Below are 25,866 nucleotides of genomic sequence, written 5' to 3' on the forward strand. Positions count from 1 at the left end.
CTTAAAAATAATATTTTGTCTCACATCCAAAAAGTTAGAGAAGGAAGTACTCAATTTCTTCTTTATATAAATAATATTTTGTCCCTACATTAATTTCTCTATACTTACTTGTTCAAGTTTGATAATTAGATGTTGGATTTGACCCGGACCCGCCGGTTCAACCACATGTTAGCGGATTTTAATTGGGTTTTTCTAGTTTTATCCAAGTTTTTAAGTGTCCGGTTTTTAGTTATAATCCGGACCGGGACACCTTCTGGTTCGTGGTTAAACCGGTTCAACTGGCCGGTTCGGTCCGGGTTTCAAAACATTGGATTGGAGTTTGTAATGGTAAAAGTAGGAATCGTGCGTCTGCTGGCAGTTCTTCTGGTTGTAGTTTTGGAAATGGTAATAGTGGGAAGTGTAGTTTTGGTACCAATAACCCTTTAATTGATGTGGATGTTGCAATGGAAACAGCTGTGGGTGCCAAATCAACAATCCCCATATACCTACCACCTAGGTTGATCCTCAGATATTGGCTTAGGTGGCTGAAATAGAGTCAAAATATTGGGGAGGAGGTTGTAATGTTGTTCGCCAAGACGGTAATGTTGAAGACTGGGGTCATAGTTCTGAAGAAGAAGAAGACGCAGAAGAAGAAAAAGCTACTCAAGAGGTACTTACTCCTAAAGGTTATGATAGAGATTTTTGGGGAAACTTTGTAGGAGATCATTTTGGTCGTGCAAATCCTGTAGAAATTATGTATACCACAAATGACTGCTTTGACCATAGGGTTGTCGTCAATGGTGGGATATCATTAAATGATGAGAAATTTGGTAAGGATACTTGTGGGGTTTTCGGTCTCAGTGGTGACCCAACAGTCATTCAACCTATCCAAAGTACCGTAACCGCATGGACATATAATGGTGGACAGGAAGAGATTCCAGCTAAACTGAAACGGAGGTTAGAGGATGTTGATAATGAGGAGTTTGATATTCCTTCTCTGTTTGATGACATAGAATATGAGAGGGATGAGATTCCTCATCTTTACATTGATGATGATGATAAAGACATATACAATGGAAAGGTGTTCGCCAACAAAGAAGATTGCTAGATAGGTTTAGCTATATATGCAATTAAGAATATGTTCCATTTTACACAAACCCGGACGAAGCGAGACTGCTTTGTTTTTCATTGTTCTGGTGAGCGATGCGACTGGAGGATTATGGCTAAAGAACTGAGCATTGGATACTATGAGATACGTAAAGCATGTTTGGAACACACATGCCCAGTTGAAACAAGGTGCAATTACATGAAGAAGGCAACATCTCGAGCTATTGCTGCTGTCTACAGAGTAAAATTTAGTGATTCATCTAAAGCCCCAATACAATGGACGTGCAGCAACTGGTCCTTGAGGACCTAAAGGTGTCAGCATCATACAATAAGTGTTGGAGGACTAGGGAAAAAGCTCCAGACAGCATCATACCGTCGATTTCTGTCTTTTGAAACTAGCAAATCCCGGTACTGTCACAGATATAAAAACAGAAATCGAGTAAGATGGTAGTGTAAGGTTCTTGTACATGTTTTTGGCGTTTTGTGCATCAATAAAAGGCTTTAGTTAGCTGAGATATGTGCTTGTTGTGGAAGAGACGCATCTAACTGATAAGTACAAAGGAGTGTTGTTAACAGCAAGTGAGCAAGATGGTAACTTTCAAGTATTCCCTCTAGTGTTTGCTGTTGTAGATAGCAAGCATGATGATGCGTGGACTTGGTTCTTTGAAAATTTGAACGGATAATCGTAGACAGAAAATCTCTGACCATCATTTCTGACAGGCATCATTCCATTTACGTTTCTAAAAAGAGGGGTTTTCTGCTTGCTCATCATGGAGCTTGTATTGTCCACTTGGTGAGGAATGTCAATGCCAAATTTCACAACAAAGATCTTGCAAATATGGTCACTAATGCTGTATATGCCTTCACAATTTGCTCTTTCTGTACGCTGTATGGACATATTAGAGGCAAAAACATCGACTGTGCTAAAATAGCTTGACAGTATTGGCGCTTCTCATTGGTGATGCACATATTTTCAGGGAGACTGTTACAATATTATGACTAGCAACATAGCAGAAACGTTGAACAAAGCATTATGGAAGGGTAGGGCATCACTAATAGTGGAGTTGTTTAAGTTTTTTCGTGCTATGTTAACACGCTGGTTTAGTGCTAGGAGAAAAAATTCTGCCAATCACAAAGGGTTGTATTTTCCTCATTTCTTTAAACTCTTTTCTTCCGAGCGCTTTAGTTAAGATATCTACCTTTTCCTCACTTCCGGGAACATGCTCGACTTCCACTTACCCATTCTCCACACATTCTCTAATATCTCTGCAAAAACTCATTTTATTTCGTCTTTGATTGATCCCCCTTTTGATGTTGTCGAACACTATCTTCATTACTATCTTCATTGAAACGACCGACCCCTTTTTTTTTTTTTTAAATAATACATAATAAATATAATATAATAAATAAACTACAACTAGTGGTCCCATATCCACTAGCCACCTAACCACAATCACAACCAACAGCGGAATAACAATGCCAATAACCAATAAATAATATCCAATAAATATAATAACCAATAGAACAATATCCAGTATTAATTCCAATCATAAACTAATGATCCAAACAACATAAACCAGTGAACCAGCAATCCTAAGCAACATTCTAGGACCCAACTCTAGCAACCTAACAGAAGCTAGACAACCAAGCGAACCACAAGAACATCCTCCTCTTCATTGCCTTGATTCCACGATCACACTTTGCCTTTACCTGCACCACAAACACATATTGCAATGCATGAGTATTTTACAAACACTCAGTAAGGCAATCCTCCCATCTACTGGGCTTTACACACAAGCAATAGAGTATCAATAACCAACATACAACAATCAACAAACGACAAATAACAAACCAGGACTCAGCATCGACCAACGCCAACATGCATCGACCGATGCCAAATGGGAAAGCATCGATCGACACAGAAGCTGCATCGACCGATGCAAGCGTAACTTGCATCGACCGATACCCAATCCGCATCGACCGATGCATGCTCGACGTAACACGAAAACCCTAGAGTTTTAAGCACCGTCCTCGCACTTGCATCGACCGACGCAAGATATGCATCGATTGACGCAACGTCGAGCACCGTGTTTTCCCCGAAGCTTCTCGCAGGATCTTCGTTCCTACAAAACTCGATCCCAAGCCACAAGAAAGCTTCCTAACGTCCATAGCAACGATCTAACAAGCCTAACATCACACAACAAACAGATTAAAGAGTCCTCTAGCTTAGATAAGCCATGGTCATGCACTTACCTTTGCCACAGAAGAATCTGAACCTCTAACAAACAAGAACAAGCTCCTACAACGATCTCAGCTACAGATCTCACCAAGAAACGCCACAAATCTCCAGAAATCACCAAAAACGTTCAAGAACAGTTCTCTCTTTCTTTTGTTTCTCAAAAACGGCTAAAGTCGTATAATGAGACAAAAATAACGACTTAAGGGTTTTTCCTTCCCCTTTGCCCAAAACGCAGCGTTTGATTTAAGTCAAAACGCACGAAATTGAACCAGCATCGACCGATGCTCCTACTGCATCGATCGATGCACATCCCAAACCGGGATTCCGGTTCACGGATGTTACATTCATAGGCTTCATTCTCCCATGCTTATATCAAAGAAGATTCAACTTTTGAACCATCTTTAATACCCACAAGCATCATGTTCATTCCACAGAGACATAAATTCCGGAGTTCCAAAGCTGGCAGGCTAGGTTCTCGTTTCTTCCTCTTCTTAACCTTCTTTCCCTTCACATCTCTTTGACGAACTCACTTTTTCAGCACAAGTTCCTCCAGGATAAAAGGATGCCAAAAATCAGATCTTATTAACTTCCTCGTGGCTGATCCCGTTGGTCCCATCTTCTCGGCTTCTTTCAGCTGCAAGCGAAAACTTTTTTATGAGGAAGATCCTTGACAATCTAATATCCTTACCGTTTAGAGACTTCACCTTAGTCTTTATAGTCTTTGTGACTGCAGTGGACACATCTTAGATTGATCCCAATCAGCTTCTCATATAGAGTAAATCTTTATACAGGATTTTCTTTTTCAATGAGCTTGATATCCCCTTGCAAATTTCTGTTGTAAACTTATGACTGAACTTATGATAATCACTGAGAAGAACCTCTTCTCCTTTTCATCCAAGAAAAAAATACTTTCAAATACTTCAACCTTGATAATTCAGATCATATCTCACTTCTCCCTTCCTTTTTTTAATTTTTTTTTTCATCAGCTCTATCTTTCCTCTGTCATCTCTTTTAATCTCTTCAACCACACATAACTGTTTACAGGCTGACAAGATGATCATCTCTTCTGAAATTATGCTCTCCAATCTAACCCTCAATATATTTCTTCACAACTTCCTGTTTTTCAGACAACTAAAATTCTGCATTTTTCATCAATTTTGATGCAGAGCACAATGGAGTAGCAAAACAACCCAGAAAATTATGAACTTTTGTGGGAATATCAAAAACAGTCATATGAAAGCCCAGGAAAAAACAGTTCACGATTTGGATTTACGATTTGCAAGTTATGACCAAATCTGTAAGACAGCTCCGGAACAACACAATCCTGCAAACAGGAATCTTTGAGCGGGATTTCAGATCAAACCACATGTATTCAGACGTCGAGTTTTATATCACTGAAATGATCTCGTTCTAAAGTTTCCAGAACACCTTTCATAGCTCAAATCCGAGCTATATAAACATAATAACTGAATAAGAAAGTAGTAACCCGAGAAAGTGAAACAGGAAAACGGCTCGTTTAAGAGCAAATTCTCTTCATACGATACATGGTGTTTAGTCCGGAAAACGAGCCATTCTTGTGAATGGTCGGTTGGGGTTTGGTTCCCACATGCTACCCCTAAATACTCATTTGTCACTTGGCTTATTTTTCACAACAGGCTCTCCACTGGAGACAAACTGGTTCAATGGAATGCTGCTGCGAATGGTAATTGTGTCCTCTGCCAGGGACAGGGGGAAAAAAGGAACCACCTGTTTTTCTCCTGTTCCTATTCTTCCCACGTTTGGTCTGCTCTAGCTAACGGGTTGCTCGGTGTCAAGTTTACCACGGCTTGGGAAACGTTGGTACCTCTACTTCTCGACTCTTCCACTCCAAGGCTTCACTTATTTGTGCTGAGGTATTTGTTTCAATCTGCCATACATACCATTTGTCAGGAGCGTAATGCTCGACGGCATGGAGAAGCTCCATCCTCACTATAACACCCCCGAACCGTTCTATAGATAGGACGGCCAAAGATGCTACGTGATGACGCTCGCAAACGGACAACCGAGGCTACCGAAACGAATTCAGTCTCCCTAGTCATCCATACCACAAGGCCATCCCACTCGAACATGGGTCTAGGCTTGCCAACCCTTACCATGAACGAATGTTTGGGCGGTCCGGACTAGACCATAATCATTAAGAGCCAACTACGAATATAAAACATCTTTATTATACATAATATATCAAGTACAGCGGAAACAGGTTACCAAAAGGCATACATTTTATTCGGCCAGAGCTAATCTCCAAAACATTATTCTTACATATACTTGAAAACATATTTTACAAAAAGGCAGAAAAACCTACACTGGCTTTCCTAACGCCCCGCTTCCTCTCTACAATAACCCTCTACTAGTCACCTGCAAAACAAATAGGGTAGCATCATGAGTAATCTAAGATTACTCAATGAGTCCGGGATCTCTAATGTTAGTATGCTCCAACCCCAAAAATCCCAAAATAACAATCAACACGCAGCAAGCAATGCAAACAACAAACAAAGTATACTACAACGAGTATACACAAACAATATAATTAAATATGCCATTCTAATCTCCTAAGTTGGGCCCCTATCGAATACATGATCTCCCCGAGGCAATGCCCCCACCCTAGACACAAAGTCTACAAGGATATACATTCCTCAAAGGTAATGCCCCCACCCTAGATACAAAGTCAACAAGGATATACATTCCTTTATACTACATCGTCATGTAGCGTCTGGCCGGTCATGACCCGCTCCAGACATTCGTAAGCCATCACGTTACGGAGTTACACACAACGCACAGCAAACGACGGGATCCTCATGATTCGCCTAATGCAACTTAACTAAATGATACTAACTACCATGCAACAAGCAACAATATAACAATCGGACAGCATAGCGACAATGCGACTAACCGTCCAGCATCACGGCTATACCATCACGATGCTATATCAAATAATCACACAAGCAGCAATATAACAATGCAAGCAAACAATAGCAATCAGACGGCATAACGGCAATGCGACTAAACGTCCAGCATCACGGCTATATCATCGCGATGCTATAACAACAATGCAGACAGCATAACAGCAATGCGACCAGCAAGCACAACAAGCAACAAGCAACACTATAGCAACAACCAACCTAAGAGCATTACTAAATAATTCTAAGTAATACTACCTAACCTCAAGCTAATTAATTACTTAAATAAATAATTAACTAACTAATAAATAACTTACTAAAATAAATAACTACTAAAATAAATAAATAAATAAATAAACAACTAATAAACTAAATATTAAAATACTAAAACAATAAACTAGACCCTATTCGCGTGCTACCCACACACGACCGAACTCACAGAGCTTAGGCGGGCGGCTGAAGATACTCCGAGAGCTTCCTTCGCGGGCTAAGGCTCCTAAGGGCTCTAGAGGTTTTTGGGTGAGGAATGAAGAATGAGGGACGAGGGAGAGGGGTATATATAGGGTCGGTTTGGGACAAGATAAGCTTGGGCAAAGGGATAAGATAAGGACAATGGTTAGATAAGCATGGGCGGATGGATAAGCTTGAAGGAATAGACCAATCACGGTAAGACACAGCAAAAAGGGCGTCCTTATCCACAAGGTAGGCGGTTTATCCCCTTAAGCAGCTTACTTGGCCATCCCATGGCCGTCCGTCCTGCCCGCATGCGATACACGGCCGTACCAAAAGATTTTCCGACCATCGAACGTACCTTTCCGATCCTTAACGAACTGATCCTAAATCTAATGGTCAAAGTCTTATTCTATTTACCTAAGGATGCCTAAGGATGCCTAAGGATGCCTAAGTCACCAGTCACGCTTGGAAGACTCCTTGGCGCTAAACTGTACTGAAGTTGGATCGAGCATTACCGCACCAGTTTGATTGTCCGGACATAGTCTTGGTGCGGGGCATTATATTCTCCCCCCCTTATTAGAATTCGTCCCGAATTCTAAATGGTTCCGATGGTCCTGCTTCATCAAGATTTTTGTCTTCGAAAAATTCTGGGTGCTTCCTTCTAAATGCAGCTTCATCTTCCCATGTGACTACTTCTCGTTGTTGCTTACCCCATGTTACTTGAATTTGAGGAATCTGCTTATTTCTGAGCTTCTTTATACGTCTCGCTCCAATTCTCAGTGGTCCTTGGGGATAAATGACATTGGGTTGCGATTCTTCGGCTATTGGCGGCTCTACTTCTCGAGGGTCTCGTACGTGCTTCCTTAACATAGACACATGGAACACCAGATGAATTCCCATGGTCTTGGGTAGTGCTAAGCGATAAGCGACTTCTCCGACTCTGGCAATAATAGGAAACGGTCCTTCATATCGTTTTCCTAGTTTCTCGGTTTTGCCAAAGCGATCCTTCCCTTTTCCCTTGATAGCTATGACCTTTAGGTAGACCATATCTCCTACTGCGAATTCAACTTCTCGCCTATTTTGATCTGCGTATTTCTTCTGGCGATCTTGGGCCTTCTTCATATTTTTATGGATTATCTTGACTTTCTCCATTGTCTTCTCAATCATATGGTTCTGAATTCCTTCTTCTCGCCAAACTTCGGTCCAACACAAAGGTGTTCGACAGGGTCTTCCATAAAGAGCTTCAAAAGGTGCCATGCCAATACTAGCATGGTAACTATTGTTGTAGGAAAACTCAACTAAATGCAGGTGAGACTTCCATCCTTTTGACCAATCTAATACGCACATTCGTATCATATCTTCAATAGTACGAATGGTTCGCTCCGTCTGGCCATCTGTCTCCGGGTGATAAGCTGTGCTCATGAATACATTGGTTCCTAATGCTCGTTGTAGTTCTTTCCAAAATGAGGCGGAAAATCTTGGGTCTCGATCTGATACAATGTTTGCGGGTACGCCATGGAGTGGTACAATCTTGTTTACGTACAGCTTGGCTAACTGCTCCGAGCCTGTATCTTGCTTGACGGGTAACAAGTGCGCAACTTTGGTTAGTCGGTCCACAATTACCCAAATTGCATCGTAGTCTCCCTTGGACGTTGGCATTCCTACTATGAAATCCATCACTACAGACTCCCACTTCCATTCGGGTATAGGAAGGTTCCTTAATAATCCGGCTGGAACTTGATGTTCTGCTTTAACTTGTTGACATGTCTGGCATTGAGCTACCCATCTTCCTACTGCGCGCTTCATTCCTGGCCAGTGGTAGTACTTCTTCAAGTCTTTATACATCTTGACACTTCCGGGGTGAATGTTGAATCGGGTATGATGTGCAAGTCCTAAAATTTCTTCCCGTAAGCCTTCACTGTCAGGTACTGTAATCCTCCCATTGTGTAAAAGTGTTCCGTCATCGGCTAAATGATATCCACTAGCATTTGTTCCTCCTTGGGTTCGCACATCTTCAGAAATCTTTTGCAAGTTTTCGTCCTTCCCTTGTTCTTCTCGGATTCGTTGTAGTAATCCGGCTTGGCGCACTGCTTGTAATCCTAGTGGTACACTAGCTTCTCCGTCTATTGCTGCTAAGCTAACATTCTTCAATTCTTCCGTTAGAATCTCGAGATCTTTCTCAGCGTCTACTTCCAGCTTTTGACGGCTTAAAGCATCAGCTACTACGTTGGCCTTTCCCGGGTGATACTGAATCTTCACATCGTAGTCAGCTATGAACTCCATCCATCGTCTTTGTCGTAAGTTCAAGTCGGGTTGAGTAAACAAGTATTTAAGGCTTTTGTGATCCGTAAATACGTCGATAGTCTCTCCATATAAGTAAGACCTCCATATCTTGAGCACAAAGACCACGGCAGCCATCTCAAGATCATGAGTAGGGTAGTTCTCTTCATGTTTCCTAAGCTGTCTTGAAGCATAAGCGATGACCTTGTTTTCTTGCATTAGTACACATCCTAGACCAACACGTGAAGCGTCTGTGTACACCGTGTATGGTCGTCCTGGTTCTGGTAAGGCTAGAATTGGTGCTGTCGTCAGGGCTTCCTTGAGTTTACAAAATGCTTTCTCCGTATCTTCACTCCAAATAAATGGGACGCCTTTACCAGTCAATCGTGTCAAGGGCTTTGCAATAGAAGAAAACCCTTTCACGAATTTCCGATAATATCCCGCTAAACCGAGGAAACTTCCTACTTCAGTTGCAGTAGTAGGTTGCGGCCAGTCTTGAATTACACGGATTCTTAGGTTTTGCGGATACTCCTTGTGCTGATATTCAGTGTCCGAGAAATCCTATTTCTTGCTTCCAAAATCGACATTTACTAAACTTAGCAAATAATCGATGACCTCTTAGTCGCTCCAGCACCTTCCGAAGATGTTCTTCGTGCTCTTCTTTACTCCGTGAATAGATGAGGATATCATCTATAAAAATGACAACAAATGAATCAAGGTAATCATGGAATACCTTGTTCATAAGTCTCATGAATGCCGCCGGGGCGTTAGTAAGTCCAAATGGCATAACAACAAACTCATACTGTCCATATCTTGTTCGGAACACCGTCTTCATAATGTCAGCATCTGAGATCGGAATTTGGTGATAACCTGATGCTAAATCTATCTTGGAGAACCAAGCAGCTCCTCGTAGCTGGTCCAACAATTCATCGATTCGCGGTAAAGGATACTTATCCTTTATTGTGATATTATTGATTCCTTGATAATCAATACATAGCCTCATGCTCCCAACCTTTTTTTTCACAAACAGGACTAGAGCTCCCCATGGTGAAGAACTAGGTCGTATAAATCCCTTCTCCAATAAGTCTTCTAATTGCTTCTTCAGCTCAGATAGTTCTGCAGGGGCCATTCGATATGGTGCCTTCGCTATTGGCGTCGCTCCAGGTTCAAGGTTGATGGAAAACTGATTGCTTCGGGGTGGTGGTAATCCTTCTAATGGCTTGAAAACGTCTTCGAACTCTTGAACAACGGGAATGTCTTTGATCTCCTCTTCGTCCTCCGAGTCGTTTCCAATCATGGTGACTAAATAGGCTTCTCCGGTTTCTAACTCTTTTTCTACTCTTAGGGCGGATACAAAGGTTGCTATTGGGCTGGGACTAATTCCCTGATAAACTATCGGATTTTGGCTTCCTTCAAAAGAAATCCTACCTCTAGCACAATATATATGGGCTTGGTACAAAGATAACCAGTCCATTCCTAGGATAACCTCAAAACGTTCTAAGGGTATTACCATAAGATTGGCTAAAAAGGTTTTCTGCAAGATCTCTACGGGTACGCCTAATACTAGATCTTCGGCTTTAAGGATAAGGTTACCAGGGGTTCAAACAGAAAAATTTACCTTTTCCTGGGTAAAGGTTCCTCCAAATTTGGAAGCAATCTCGGGAGTTAGAAACTATCGGTCACTCCCGAGTCAAACAATACATGAGTGGGATTTCCACCGACACGTAAAGTTCCTGTTTGCCAAATTAACGCAAGCAAAATAAAACTAACCAGAAAACACGCAACAAGCACATGCAAACACACGATAAAAATAAAAATGAGGAGGTTAGAACCCATACGTATCTGCGATGAGACCTCTAGTAGGTCCTGGAAGATCGGTATCATCTAATTCTATAGCATTAATCCTAACTCCAGTAGCTTGCTTCTTAGATGCGGGCTCATAAGCAGGGCGAGTCGGTGCTGGGTGGTTGATTGCCTTGCCTGGATTCCTTCTGGAGATGGGACCTTTAGCTGGGCACTGATTAGCGTAGTGTCCTTTCATGTTGCAAGAGAAACACACCACATCTTGATTTCCCTTCAGACCTTCATGGTTAGGGCAGCTTCGTGCATAGTGTCCAGGCTGGTTACAGTTGTAGCATAACGGTGCAGAAGTAACAACTCTCCCCTTTGGAACTTTCTCCTTATTCTTAGTCGGATTCTTGGCCTGTCCTTGACCAAGCTTAGACTTCTGAACTTTCTCCCTTGCAGTGACGATTGGCAGCATCTCGTCTCTCTCGGCTAATAGTCCTTCCTCCACATTCACAACTCTCTCCACCAGTTCGAAGTAGCTTTTAAATTCGACCACCCTAAGTCGGCTTCGAATTGATGGACGTAGTCCACGAAGAAACTTGCGAATAACAGCCTGCTCATCTCCATTGCCATAGTTGGTGTACCTTCGGAGTCGAGCAAACTCAGCTTCGTAATCTCGAACAGTTCTCCCACCTTGTTCAAGTTGCAAAAACCGCGTCTCTAGACGATCTCTCTCCTCTGGAGGAAAGTACTTTCTTTCAAACTCACGCTGGAAATCCATCCAAGTTGGTGCCATTACATAACACCCCTCCACATTGGTCCATCAGGTTAGAGCGTCCATCTCTAAGTAGTGAACTGCGATATCCTTCTTGTAGCTATCAGGACACCGGGTGGCATTGAAATTCCTTCCAATGTTTTGCAGCCATGCGTCTGCTTCATACGGGTTGGTACTCCCTGGAAACTTGTAAGTACCGATATTCTTCATCATCATTACCATGTCCAAAAACTTTGGCGGCGACGAGGATCCTGATCGTGCAGTGGCTATCATGTGTTGCTGCTGCTTCATCTGCTCCATCATATCATACATCAGCTTCATCATCGGGGTCTCTTCTTGCTTTCTTGGTTGTTGTCTCTCGAACTCAGCTCTTGGTAAATTATCATTTCGATCCATCCCTCGGGATACTGATTCATCCGAGGCTCCTCCTGCTGGTCATCCATCAGATCATTATTCCTGTTGGAATAAGACATCGAACTGCGCGGCTGAACAGGTTCAGGTCTTGGCGACCTAGACATATACTCTTCCATCCCAGGCATATCGGCATGCCTCCTTGGCATCGATCCCATAGAAAGTGAAAGGTCTACAGACTTCCGTTCAGTACCATCGAGATCACTAGTGCTACCAGCGCTACCATCGTTAGGATACCCAATGTTCAAATTCCCATATCCAGGTGGCAAACCCCACGACCGGCCTCCGCTTAATCCTTGTCCCGACATCTGCAGAAGACAAAAGGGTAAGTCCTAATCCCACTAACCTAATCCCCACTAATCCTAATAAGCATAGACGTGGCCAGTTTCCTAATGCCTTTTTGCGACCATTTACTCGATAAAACCGATTGAAAACAGTTGGTTCCCGTGAGCATCATAACCATGCTCTGATACCACGCTTGTAACACCCCCGAACCGTTCTATAGATAGGACGGCCAAAGATGCTACGTGATGACGCTCGCAGACGGACAACCGAGGCTACCGAAACGAATTCAGTCTCCCTAGTCATCCATACCACAAGGCCATCCCACTCGAACATGGGTCTAGGCTTGCCAACCCTTACCATGAACAAATGTTTGGGCGGTCCGGACTAGACCATAATCATTAAGAGCCAACTCCGAATATAAAACATCTTTATTATACATAATATATCAAGTACAGCGGAATCAGGTTACCAAAAGGCATACATTTTATTCGGCCAGAGCTAATCTCCAAAACATTATTCTTACATATACTTGAAAACATATTTTACAAAAAGGCAGAAAAACCTACACTGGCTTTCCTAACGCCCAGCTTCCCCTCTACAATAACCCTCTACTGGTCACCTGCAAAACAAATAGGGTAGCATCATGAGTAATCTAAGATTACTCAATGAGTCCGGGATCTCTAATGTTAGTATGCTCCAACCCCAAAAATCCCAAAATAACAATCAACACGCAGCAAGCAATGCAAACAACAAACAAAGTATACTACAACGAGTATACACAAACAATATAATTAAATATGCCATTCTAATCTCCTAAGTTGGGCCCCTATCGAATACATGATCTCCCCGAGGCAATGCCCCCACCCTAGACACAAAGTCTACAAGGATATACATTCCTCAAAGGTAATGCCCCCACCCTAGACACAAAGTCTACAAGGATATACATTCCTTTATACTACATCGTCATGTAGCGTCTGGCCGGTCATGACCCGCTCCAGACATTCGTAAGCCATCACGTTATGGAGTTACACGCAACGCACAACAAACAACGGGATCCTCATGATTCGCCTAATGCAACTTAACTAAATGATACTAACTACCATGCAACAAGCAAAAATATAACAATCGGACAGCATAGCGACAATGCGACTAACCGTCCAGCATCACGACTATACCATCACGACGCTATATCAAATAATCACACAAGCAGCAATATAACAATGCAAGCAAACAATAGCAATCGGACGGCATAACGGCAATACGACTAAATGTCCATCATCACGGCTATATCATCGCGATGCTATAACAACAATGCAGACAGCATAACAGCAATGCGACCAGCAAGCACAACAAGCAACAAGCAACACTATAGCAACAACCAACCTAAGAGCATTACTAAATAATTCTAAGTAATACTACCTAACCTCAAGCTAATTAATTACTTAAATAAATAATTAACTAACTAATTAATAACTTACTAAAATAAATAACTACTAAAATAAATAAATAAATAAATAAACAACTAATAAACTAAATATTAAAATACTAAACAATAAACTAGACCCTATTCGCGTGCTACCCACACACGACCGAACTCACAGAGCTTAGGCGGGCGGCTGAAGATACTCCGAGAGCTTCCTTCGCGGGCTAAGGCTCTTAAGGGCTCTAGAGGTTTTTGGGTGAGGAATGAAGAATGAGGGACGAGGGAGAGGGGTATATATAGGGTCGGTTTGGGACAAGATAAGCTTGGGCAAAGGGATAAGATATGGAGAATGGTTAGATAAGCATGGGCGGATGGATAAGCTTCAAGGAATAGACCAATCACGGTAAGACACAACAAAAGGGGCGTCCTTATCCACAAGGTAGGGCGGTTTATCCCCTTAAGCAGCTTACTTGGCCATCCCATGGCCGTCCGTCCTGTCCGCACGTGATACACGGCCGTACCAAAAGATTTTCCGACCATCGAATGTACCTTTCCGATCCTTAACGAACTGATCCTAAATCTAACGGTCAAAGTCTGATTCTATTTACCTAAGGATGCCTAAGGATGCCTAAGGATGCCTAAGTCACCAGTCACGCTTGGAAGACTCCTTGGCGCTAAACTGTACTGAAGTTGGATTGAGCATTACCGCACCAGTTTGATTGTCCGGACATAGTCTTGGTGCGGGGCATTACACCCACCCTCCAAACTGATTCGCTTCATTGAAAGGACTGTTCGTAATCGGCTGTTCACGTTGATGACCACCTCATGTTTTGAGAGTTGCCTTCAGTATTGGTTTCAAACTCACCCCATATAAGGGCTATTTGCAACACCCTCTACTCAATTGTGCTGTTTTTTTTTTTTTCAATTTCTCTGCGACTTCTTAAGCTATAAACATTTTCTGTAACACAGTTTTTTTGGTGAATATAATTTAGCATTCATACAAAAAAAAGAAAAAAAAAAAGTAAAACTGTTCTTTAAAGCTGAAACCTGCTTTTCATCATTCTTTGATTTCTCTACAATTTCCAGTGTCATCTTTAAGAACCATATTTTATTGACGATATTTGATGCTTCTTTCTTTCCCAGCAGCAAAAATTTAATACCCAAACTAGGTACCCGGAGCTTGTCAACGGGTTGACTTCCTGACTGACCCAAAACACAAACATGTGGTATGTCAAGAAAAGGGGTGACATGTGGTATGGGACGTACGTAGTTCCACTTCTTGACTGACCCGCATTTTGCGCCCATAGACCACCACACAACTACAAGGATCTCTCCTTGCATGACTGTCTGCAGCTCACCGCATCTACGTGCCCTTGGCACCTATCTCCCCACACGTGCCCTTGGCACCTATATGACTTCTTCTTGTTGATGTTAGCAAAGATTGTCCTCTTTGACTTGTGGTCGATGTAGTTAGGAATGGTCTTCCTAAAATCAAAGGTCTCTCAGTTTTTTCTTCCATCTCTAAGATGTGAAAATCGGTAGAGACTATGCAATCCCCTTCTACAAGTTGTAGGTCTCGAATTAATCCGTTGGGAACATTTTGTGATGAGTCTCCAAAGACTAAACTGAGTTTGGATGGCGATATGTCTCGCAATCCTAGTGTTTCGGCTTCACTTCTTGAAATAACATTAACGTTAGCAGTAGAATCACAAAGAGAGTTAGAGAATTCAATGCCTGTTATGGAGCATGAGCATACAAAACGTCCTGGATCTTCAGCTTTAGGTAGTCTCCTTAAGGGGTAGTGCCTCGCGGTTTCTTAATTAAATGGATATGTTATACGAATAACATCCTCATGAGAATCAAAGATCGGTACCATAGGCTTGGCTTTACGGTAGGTGAGGGCTAATACGGCTGAGATAACATTGCAATATCCTTTAGGATTCTCTTCGAGATTTCTCGGAAGTATACCAACTTGGCATTGAACGGCGTTAGCAGTTTGAGCTACTTGAGTTTCAAGCTTCTTAACGTGGATAAAAATGCTTTCAAACTACTTATTCAGTTCAATGTAGATGTTCTCCATCCATGTGTTGATATCTCTTGATTGCTTTTGAAAATCAGCAAGGAGTTCTTCCATCTTCATCTCTACTTTTGCATTATCTTGAGAAGTAGGCATTTGGGCTGGTCAGGGTTGGAAAGGCGATTTGTTGTTGTTGAATTGAGCTTGCGGCTGAAAGTTGTTGTTGTTTCCACCAAAGTTGTTGCTTTGAAAGCGGTTAGCTTGCTGAGGATAATTCCGATCTTGTGGATTCTCCACATTCGGGTTCCTATAAGAAAGGTTGCCGATGAGAGCTCTTCCTTCTTGAACGGTCTTCATAGTAAAATCTCAATTGCTGGCCTTGTCGAGTGAAAGTTGATAGTTAGGGTATAGTCCTCTATAGAAGGTACTTAAGAGGTTAACTTGAGCAAAGCCATGATGGGGACAGTCACGTTCATAGTCCTTGAAACGTTCCCATACTTCATAAAAAGATTCGACCGGTCCTTGTTGAAAACTTTGTAGCTTGTTGCGAAGAGAGTTAGATCTTGACTTTATGTGGAAGTGGTTGAGAAAGGCTGACTTGCATCCTTCCCAGCTAGTAATCGATCCATGAGGTAGAGACTTCAACCATCTATCAGCCTTGTCGGCAAGAGAGAAAGGAAAAAGCTTACACTTCAAGTATTCTTTGGGAATTCCATTGGTTCTTGTTGTAGAGCAAATTTCTTCAAAAAGATCAATGTGGTCCATCGGATGTTCAGTTGTAAGACCATGAAACTGATTTTGCTTCACCAAGCCAATAATTTAAGGTTTAATCTCATAATCACGTCTTGGAGGATGAGTGATTCGGATAGCAGCGCGGTCTTGAGGATATTGATTGGGAGCATCATAGTCGGCTATGGATTGGTTAGGTGCGGCACGTCTTAGAGGGTGCACACAAGCAGGTTTTCTTTCGCCAGGTCGAGGTAGTGGTGGATTAGCGATGAGTGGAGTCTGGTGAGGAGGAGCATCGAGGTTGTCTCCCACGCTGATAACTCTCTAATTTACATGTTTTAAGCATCATTTTTTGTCCATATTTTGAATTATATATACCCTAACCTTCGCATTTTTAGGTCATTAACTGTAGGAATTTGCATTTAGGCCATTTAGGGGGTTGCATTCTTGCATTTGCACATTTTGGATTAAAACAGATGCTTTAGAGCCTAAAATGGGGAGAAGCAAGGTCGAATCCGAGCATGTACCCGAAGGAGCTATTGAGCAGGAAGAACAGTCCGAACCTTAACCCGATCAAAGAGGATCCAAGGGCAGGAAGAATAACCCGAAGACCTATCCGAGGAGTAACCCAATCTCATCCTCGAGCACCGCCTCGAGCAGACCCTCGGACAGGACTAGGCAGCTAGGTTTAAAGGGTTTCCATATATAAACCCCCCCTCTTCTTCGTCTCGTCCTATCACACCGCAGACACTTAGAACAGAGAGCGAGAGCTTCTGAGAGAGATCCGGAGCGACTCAAACAATTTTTCTACTTTGTTAGGATTTATTTTTACTTCTTTTGCTATTCTTCTTAGTTTTCGATTATGTACTCTTCTATTTATATTCTATTTTCAATACAATGCAATTTTCGTTTATTTGTGTTTCTATGTTTTCTGCAGTGAGATCTGAGTAGTGAAATAAAGTTTCTAGGGATGAGATAGATAAATATGTGTTCTTGATCGGTTAGGATGTCTTAGCTTGATTGCTTATGTTATATAAATTCCTTTCTAGTTTGGTGTTCTTAATGCTAGTTTCAGACCGAGAGGTTGAGATTAGATCTAGGGTGTTTTGCCATCAAGAGATGTAGTTGAAATGCTTGAATCAATCAATGCTAGAGATTTACTCACTTAGCCTAAGAGATTAGATGTGGAAGGAGTTTATTGACAATAATGAATCGGTTTGTATTGCCTGCTTGGACATGTTTCTCCAACGAGAGTTGGGTAGGGGAGTGATCAAGGTTGATTGTTTCTATCACGAGAGTGTTGTAACAAGATTTTAGAGATTCATTGTCTAGGGAATATTTGCTTGAGGCATGTAAGACATCCCAAATTGGTCAGGGACACTTAGGAGTCGATTACCCCATCCTTAGGAGCTTTCGTATCTTGATTGTTTAACTTTAATTAATAACTCGGCCCCTTATCCGAACTGGTACACGATCACCATCTTCGAGTATACCTTCGAGCTGTTTGTCCTTTACTTCTTAACCCAATCTCTCCACCCGATCCTGTACTCGAATGCTTGCATCGAGTGCTTAGGTCGTGTGGTTCTTGTTTATTTGCTTTCTTTTGATTATTTTAGGATTGTTAGATTAAACCCCAATTACTGCTTGGCTTGACTTGCATTGTTATGATCATATCTTATATGCTAGCATAACAACCATTTGGATTGATAATCCTTTGTACTACAACTGCATAGGGAATTCATACCCTGGGTGAAAATCCTGTTATCAATTTGGCGTCGTTGCCATTTGGTTGAATTTTATTTGCTACGTTTAAGATTTCAGCACTTGCTAGATCAAGTTCTATTATACACTTTGGTTCGGTGCTAACTTGTTTACTTTCATGTTTGTTTGTTTTGCATTTTAGGTACAACCCGAGTACCCACCCGACCCGTCACTCGATCACCTGGATCGAGTAGACCTTTGTGTACTCACTCGGTTAACTGATTGTGCATGCAAATACGATCCAAGGGTAGTCAACACTTGAGTCCATTCATCGACAATATCGACAGACCGAGGTTACTCCGTCATCAACAAATACCACAACCGCAACCAACAACAATTGAGGAGATCATGAATAATCAGAATGGTCCACCAGCTCCTCATGAGAGGACCAATATAGGAGCAGGAGAGGCTCCATTTACTCATACTCAAAGACATGGCATTGTGCCACCTGCTATCCAAAATCACAAATTTGAGATCAAGAGTAGTCTCATCCAGATGATACAAAGCAACAAGTTTCATGATCTGCCAATGGAGGACCCATTGGACCATTTGGATGAGTTTGATAGGCTCTGTAGCCTAACCAAGATAAATGGAGTTAGTGAAGATGGATTCAAAGTCCGGTTTTTCCCATTTTGTTTGGCGACAAAGCACACATCTGAGAGAAATCACTTCCCAAGGAGTCCATCACCACTTGGGAGGCATGCAAGAAGGCGTTTCTAGCCAAATTTTTCTCTAACTCCAGAACCGCAAGGTTGCAAAATGACATCTCCAGCTTTGTTCAGAAAAGCAATGAGACATTCTGTGAAGCTTGGAAACGTTTCAAATGATACACAAGCAGATGCCCTCATCATGGCTTCACCAATGCTTCATTGCTAAGTACACTCTACCGAGGTGTAGTCCCTAAGATCCGGATGTTGCTGTACACCGCTAGAAATGGTAAGTTCCTCAACAAGAATGTTGATGAAGGTTGGGATCTAGTAGAGAACTTGGCTCAATCTGATGGGCATTACAATGAGGAGTATGGTCGCACTGTACGATCTTCTGGAGAGGATGATGCTAAGTACAAGAGAGACATGAACGCCCTCAATGAAAAGTTGGATAAGCTCCTCAACCAGCAGCAGCATGTCCATGCAATCTCAGAAGAAGACAAGTTTTAGCAACAAGATGGGGAGAGTACCCAGCTAGAGGATGTGAACTACATCAACAACCACAGAGGTTACAATAAAGGGTACAACAACTACAAACCGAACCCAAATCTGTCATACCGTAACCCTAATGTTGCGAATCCACAAGACCAAATCTACCCATCCGCAGTCCAAGGGAACCAAGGCCAGCAGAAGCCCTTTGTTCAATACAATCAAGGCTATGCTCCTAAGCAGCAATATTCTGGCAATTACCACCAACCAATTGCACCACCTGGATTCCTACCACAACAAGGCCCGCATAACCAATTCCAAGAAGCTGACCTACGAGACCTAATTCAGCAGATGATACAAAGTCAAGCATCGGCTGCGATGGACAATGCAAAACGGTTCGCGGAGATGAACAACAAGATTGACTCTGGGTATAATGACTTGAATGCCAAGTATGACTCTCTCAACACTAAGCTGAGATACCTAGAAGGCCAGCACAACACCCAACCACCTCCATAACTTAACCAGCTTCCAGGTAAAGCTGTTCAGAACCCAAAAGATTATGCCACTGCACAAGCCATCTTTCTTGATGATGATTTTGAGGACTACCTCACTGAGGACAGCGATGTTCAAGATGGGGAGGATATGGATCACTGTGGGATGAATGAGTACCAATACTATATATCCAAGTACGAACCCGATCCTTCACCCGAGGAGGCAGATCGAGCTGATGACCGATCACTGGTTCGAGAATCATAAACCGATGCACCACCCGAGGCTGAACTCGATGACACACCCAATGATGGTGATCGGATGATCCATCGGGTAGACGTTCAGATGACAGATCAACCTCAACTGCCTCAAGCTGAGGAAGGGGAATTAGAGGAAAGGTTCATAGCTGCTCTTGACATCCAATTAGAGGTGCTCGCAAAACGTATGTCCAAACGAAAAGCCCTACCTCCTAAGCTCTTGCCACCACACAAACTTTGAGAGGAAGTCATCAAGGAGACAGCTCAGCTGGAGATTGAAGTAAAGGAAGCTGTCAAAGAAATTGGGAATGATATTTTGAGGAGTGGAGTGTGTCTAGATCCTGAACTGCGAATTGAGGAGAAATTGGAGGATCCCGGCTCTTTTACCTTGCCATGTTCAATAGGCCTTAGGATTTTCAATAACTGCTTGTGCGATTTGGGAGCTTCAGTCAGCATCATACCACTCTCAGTTGCCAACAAGATGGGTTTCAGCAGTTTTAAACCAAGTAGCCTGTATTTGGTTCTAGCTGATAGGACAATCAGACACCCCATTGGTATCCTTGAAAACCTGCCTCTCAGGATTGGAAGAGTGGAAGTTCCTACTGATTATATGTTCCTTGATATGGATAAGGAACCAGAAGATCCAGTGATCCTAGGAAGAACAATCTTGGCAACAATAGGAGCAGTAATATATGTGAAGCAAGGAAAGATAAGAATTAAGTATGGGGAACACTTCAAAATAGAATTTGGCATCAGAAAAGGAACTAAAAAGCCAACCATTGATGGTCCAGTTTTCTCCACCCAGACCAAACCAAGAGGAATCAAGCATCAAGCTATATCTACATTTGCAGTGGAACTGGGACAAGACCAGAAAAATGGGTTGAATCAGCCTGCTATAGTGGAGAGGTTTCTAAAACCTCTCCCCCCTAAAACCCATGCTTAAAGAGCATGAAGAGTCAAGCTTAGTGACTTAAAACAAGCTCACTTGGGAGGAAGTCCCAAAGGTATCCTTTTATTTTCTTTTTATTTTATTTATTTATTTTGTCTTATTTTCGATTTTTACATATTTACATATATCTATATAGAAAAAAAAAGAAAAAATTATGGGGAACCCGAGGATCTACCCGAATCCGTACCCGACGCGTCTGATCGTGTTTCTACTCGGATGGCGAGTGGAGTCCGAATTCCACAAATCCTAGCCCACTCTCGGTGAAGCCCAAAAAGCCGACCCTCTCTATTTAAGGAACCTCAATGATAAGTAATCATTTGGGCCTCGCTTAGTTACTTAATGGGCTGCGTTGTTAAGCCCTTTTATTTCTCTATTTATTCTTCCTTTGTTCATGGTAGCAGAATTATCGATTAAGATCATAACAAATTTTTATCTCATTTCCCTTCATTGTTTCTCTTCTTCTTCCTTCTTCCCTCTGATTTCTTCACCTCAATCTCTATTTCTTCTGATTTCTCATCTCTTTCTTCTACTTCTCATCTCCATTTCTATTATCTCCTTGATAAGCTACCCAGGTACTTATCAATTGGTGCTTTACATCGAGAGTTTTCACAACTCAAGTTTTCTCATCCTTTGAAAATGATTCCCGGACATGAACAATATTATGAGGAAAGGTTTCAGAGACACATGGAGGCGCTGCAACAAACACGGCCTGTGTCTACAAAGATCGAAAATCGGAATCTCTCGGGTAAAGGTTTTGACCCAGTACAACAAATGCTTGATATATGGAGGAGGACAAGTCGCAATCACAAGGAAGCTAACCAGAAGCTTCCAGACATCAATAGCTCAAGATCTGAACACAAAACCTTTAAGAACACATCAAATTCTTTGGAGAATTTCGTCGAACAGGTGGTGTGCATTTCGACTGGTAAAGTTTCTTATGATTCTGGGGTTTCCAAGTTTCGTCGAGTAAGGGTTCCTGTCAAACGGAGTTACCACAAGGTTCGGAAAAGAATAAGGAAGAAGGATCATTGTTCTCGATCATTAAACATAGGTTTCCGAGTTTGTTCTCCAAGAAATCAGTTGTACCTCGGTGATGATAGGTTCAGTTCGATGTCAGTTCTTATGGCAAAGGAAAAGCAACAAAGAGGAATTCAAAGAGCTCTTTTCAAGCATCGATTCCACCAGTTTCAGAAAAGAAGGTGGAAGGAGAGATATCGAGTTATGGTAGCATCATTCAGATCGAAGCATTACTCTTGGGTGGTTCCTAAGAAAAAGGAGAAAAAGAGCTCTAATCGGTTCTCGTTCCCTCATGTGAATCAATTGAGTGTGAGTGTTCATGACCTCATTTCTTCATCAACACCGGATTCTAAAGCTTATGCGAGATCTCCCAAGTTGGTTTTAAAGGTAAGAGCAAGCGGGATGAAACAAAGATTCGATTCTGAGAAGGGGTCTAGAAAGAAGAACACAACGTTAGCGACATGTTTGGCAAATTACGGTGTGCGTTTTGGTTCTTGTTCTTCTATAGCTAGAAATCGTTTCAACAAATTTCAGACAAAAGGTCATGGAAGTCCTTCTCAAGAGAAGAGAACAGTGGTGATGTTGTTTTGGTATCCTCCTCAGGACTATTTGCCTGATTGTGTTGATGGTATGATTTCTCACACTGATGCAAAATTCATCAGTGGAGAACAATTGGGGATATGTCCTCTGGCCAAGAATTTAGGGAAGATACATGGTACATATGAGAAACAAATCACTGGTTCTTCTATGATTGATGGAGCTTTCAGGAATGGAAGTAGGTAATATGTGTCTTTTGTCATTAACCAAGTTTGGGAACCTGGTGGACTTATGGCTAAACAAGTTCTATTACACTAGTTAGTGGAATTTTATGGCTGTGATAGAACGGTTGATGTTGTGTGTCTCGCTTTTGGAGTTTGTGATGGCAATAAACAACCAACTGACCCTGGAAGAGCTAATCGTGTATGGGAGTGTGGTGGTTTAAAGTTAAGACAATTTATGTGTTATTGGCTAGAGAAGGATAACAAAGTTTCTGTAGAGTTAAGATTAAGGTTGAAGCTTCATAAGATTGGAAATAAGTTTTCTGACTCACATGTTTTAAGCCAAGTTTGGGATCCTGGAGAAACTTTAGCCGAACAAGTTCTACGAGACTGGTTAGTGAGCTTAAGCTATGATGATAGAATGCTGATGAAGAGGCGGTGGTCTCATGAAAGCGGGTTACAGGATATCATTGGCAGGGTTAAGGAACTTTGAGTGAGGTCTCGGAATCGTCAATGCCATCAGGAGGAAGTTCCGACTTCAACAATTCATTCTGGTATGGACAGGATAGTACATTACAACCTTGTACTTGCTACTTTTACTTGGAAACCAGGGAGACTCATGTGGTTAGAAGTGTTGAGAGAGTGGTGCAAAGAATTTCAGAAAGTTATAATGGATGACGTGTTGAATTTATTGGTCTGGATTGGTGTTCACAATGGGAAGTTTGAAGCAGAACTTGGGTTTTATACCTGGGCGTATCATAGTTTTAAGAATGATAAGTTGCTGATCACATACCATGGGATAGAGAGTCATGAGATGCAAACAAGTGAATTTCTGAAATCGAGTGTGGGAGCCAGGGGAGATCCTCTTACTAGTTAACCGAGTTCAAAGGGAACGGTTCAAGACATTTTACAACTCTGATCCAACTTCAAAGCTAATGCACAAGCAAGACATTAAAGACTGTATCACTCTTTGTGATAAGAATGAAAAGCTGCAGCGAAGCACTCGAAAGGCGAAGATGAGGAACAACGAAGATCAAGAGGTAACCAAAGATGAGCAAGGAAGCAATAAAGGAGGAGATGCTTACTATCTTGCGGACAAGATAGCTTTAAACGGGGAAAGTAAGACTATGAGTGGAGTTGGCATAGAATATCCTGAGGAGCATAAGACTTTCAAGAATGAAGAAGAAGTTTACTTGTTGAAGGTGGTGCAGGGTAATTCAAATAATTGGCTCGGGATAAACGAAGAAGAGGCAACTATGGATTTGAACAAGATCAATGTGGTTGGGAATGGCGAGTTAAGTTGAGCCCTCTTATGCCTTGTTAAGCTGTTGATGGTTTGTACCTATGAATTTTCTCATTCTCCCAGGCCACCAGAAATGTTGGGTAGTGAAAGCTTGGTCCCAGAAGATTCAAAGGTCATTTTTGTCGACCAAAGCATGGAAAATTCAGTGGAAGAAGGGTTGTCTTTCCCTGTCAAGTCAAGGTTCTTCACAGTGGGTGAAGAGATTGGAGAACGTCTATTCTATGGGACTAAGACAAGTGGAAGTCAGAATTTGCATATGGTTGCACCTTCCTAAAAATGCAGGTCACTGTTAAGTGTTGCAATCTGCTGGAGATGTTTGTTTTAAAGTTAGCGAAGTCTCTCTTCCATGAATTTCATTTCCTTCCACCTTGAGGACAAGTTGGATCTCAACGGGATGGTATTGATAAGTAATCATTTGGGCCTCGCTAAGTTACTTAATGGGCTGCGTCGTTAAGCCCTTTTATTTCTCTATTTATTCTTCCTTTGTTCATGGTAGCTGAATTATCGATTAAGATCATAACAAATGTTTATCTCATCTCCCTTCATCGTTTCTCTTCTTCTTCCTTCTTCCCTCTAATTTCTTCACCTTAATCTCTATTTCTTCTGATTTCTCATCTCTTTCTTCTACTTCTCATCTCCATTTCTATCATCTCCTTGATAAGCTACCTAGGTACTTATCACTCAACCTCACAACTTCATAAGTTTTCTCTAAACCCTAAAATTCTTTGTCTTTCAAACTTCTTCTCTCTCCCTAAAAATCGAGTTTTTCATTCTTTGTGGAGTAACCCTATTAATCTCGGCTTAGTCTCTGTTTTTTACCTTCAAGGATTTACCAATGGCACCAAAAATGAAGACTTACCAAAAGAAGGGGAGTAGATCAACCTCCGTCACTGCTAGAACCGGAGGGGAAGCCGTCGAACCTCGCGATTCCCAAGGAAGAGGAGACGTTTCACATTCCCAACCATTGAGTGGACGTTTCGAATCTCCAACCCGATCCGTCACCTAAGCAGGTGCTCGAGCAACCGATCGTCAAGACCCCCAAGTTCGCTCATCAAGCCCGGTGGCGAGTGCTGTCCGCCGATCTCCTCGACGTAGGGACCTGTTTACGTCCGAGAGGATCATCACCGACCCAATGGAGGTTGATTCAGATGCAGATGGAGGAGAACCGGAGGAGATCCAAACCTCTTGGTTGAGAAGCAGAGCTGCGGTTGCAAAGGGGAAGAGACCAGCTTCTAAAAAGGCTGAGAAGTTAGCTGAGAGGGCGGGAGAAGAAGAAAATTGAGACACGGAGGAAGAGAGCCATGACCGAGAGGAGGAGCAGAGAGAACGCACCTGATTGGCATCAAGGAGGCTGAAGCAAAAAGAGGTGGAGACTTCGGCTAAGCTCTTCAAAGTCCTCCGCAAGATGAGTTTCATTGGTACCCGCTACCCCCACCACGAAACGATGAAGCAGTTGGGAATCGCAAGAGATGTCGAGTTTCTCTTCGACATGTGCTACCTAGGCCAGATGATGCGAACTAACCTTGAAGCCTATGAGGAGGAGATGGTTCACTTCCTTTCCATGCCGTGGCTATACTATTTTGAAGGCCACCCAACACTGCTACCCGATGGGAGGATCGGGTTCTTCACTTTCTCTGTGCGCAACAAGGAATACCGACTTACCTTCAAGGAGATGGATAAGCAGTATGGTTTCAAGGCTGGGTGTGGGGAAAACATGGAAGTGAACAAGGAAGAAATGAAATTCCTATGGCTGAAAATATGAGATAAGCTTCCC

At 42.2% G+C, this 25,866-nt stretch overlaps 1 non-coding gene and 2 pseudogenes across 1 annotated transcript; 1 reads left to right on the top strand and 2 right to left on the bottom strand.

Annotated features, from left to right (window-relative positions):
* Positions 1 to 10,819: 10,819 nt before the first annotated feature.
* Positions 10,820 to 11,881, bottom strand: LOC147924260 (uncharacterized; annotated as a pseudogene).
* Positions 11,882 to 16,141: 4,260 nt separating this feature from the next.
* On the top strand, positions 16,142 to 16,236 carry LOC147924261 (small nucleolar RNA R71; annotated as a pseudogene).
* A 2,696-nt stretch (positions 16,237 to 18,932) lies between these two features.
* Positions 18,933 to 19,039, bottom strand: LOC147924262 (small nucleolar RNA R71). Its single transcript, XR_015587920.1, has one exon. It is a non-coding gene; the product is annotated as a small nucleolar RNA R71 (small nucleolar RNA).
* Between the last annotated feature and the right edge of the window lie 6,827 nt (positions 19,040 to 25,866).

The sequence above is a fragment of the Camelina sativa genome, chromosome 17, assembly GCF_030686135.1.
Source record: "Camelina sativa cultivar CO46 ecotype springtype chromosome 17, ASM3068613v1".
Taxonomy (NCBI): Eukaryota; Viridiplantae; Streptophyta; class Magnoliopsida; order Brassicales; family Brassicaceae; genus Camelina; species Camelina sativa.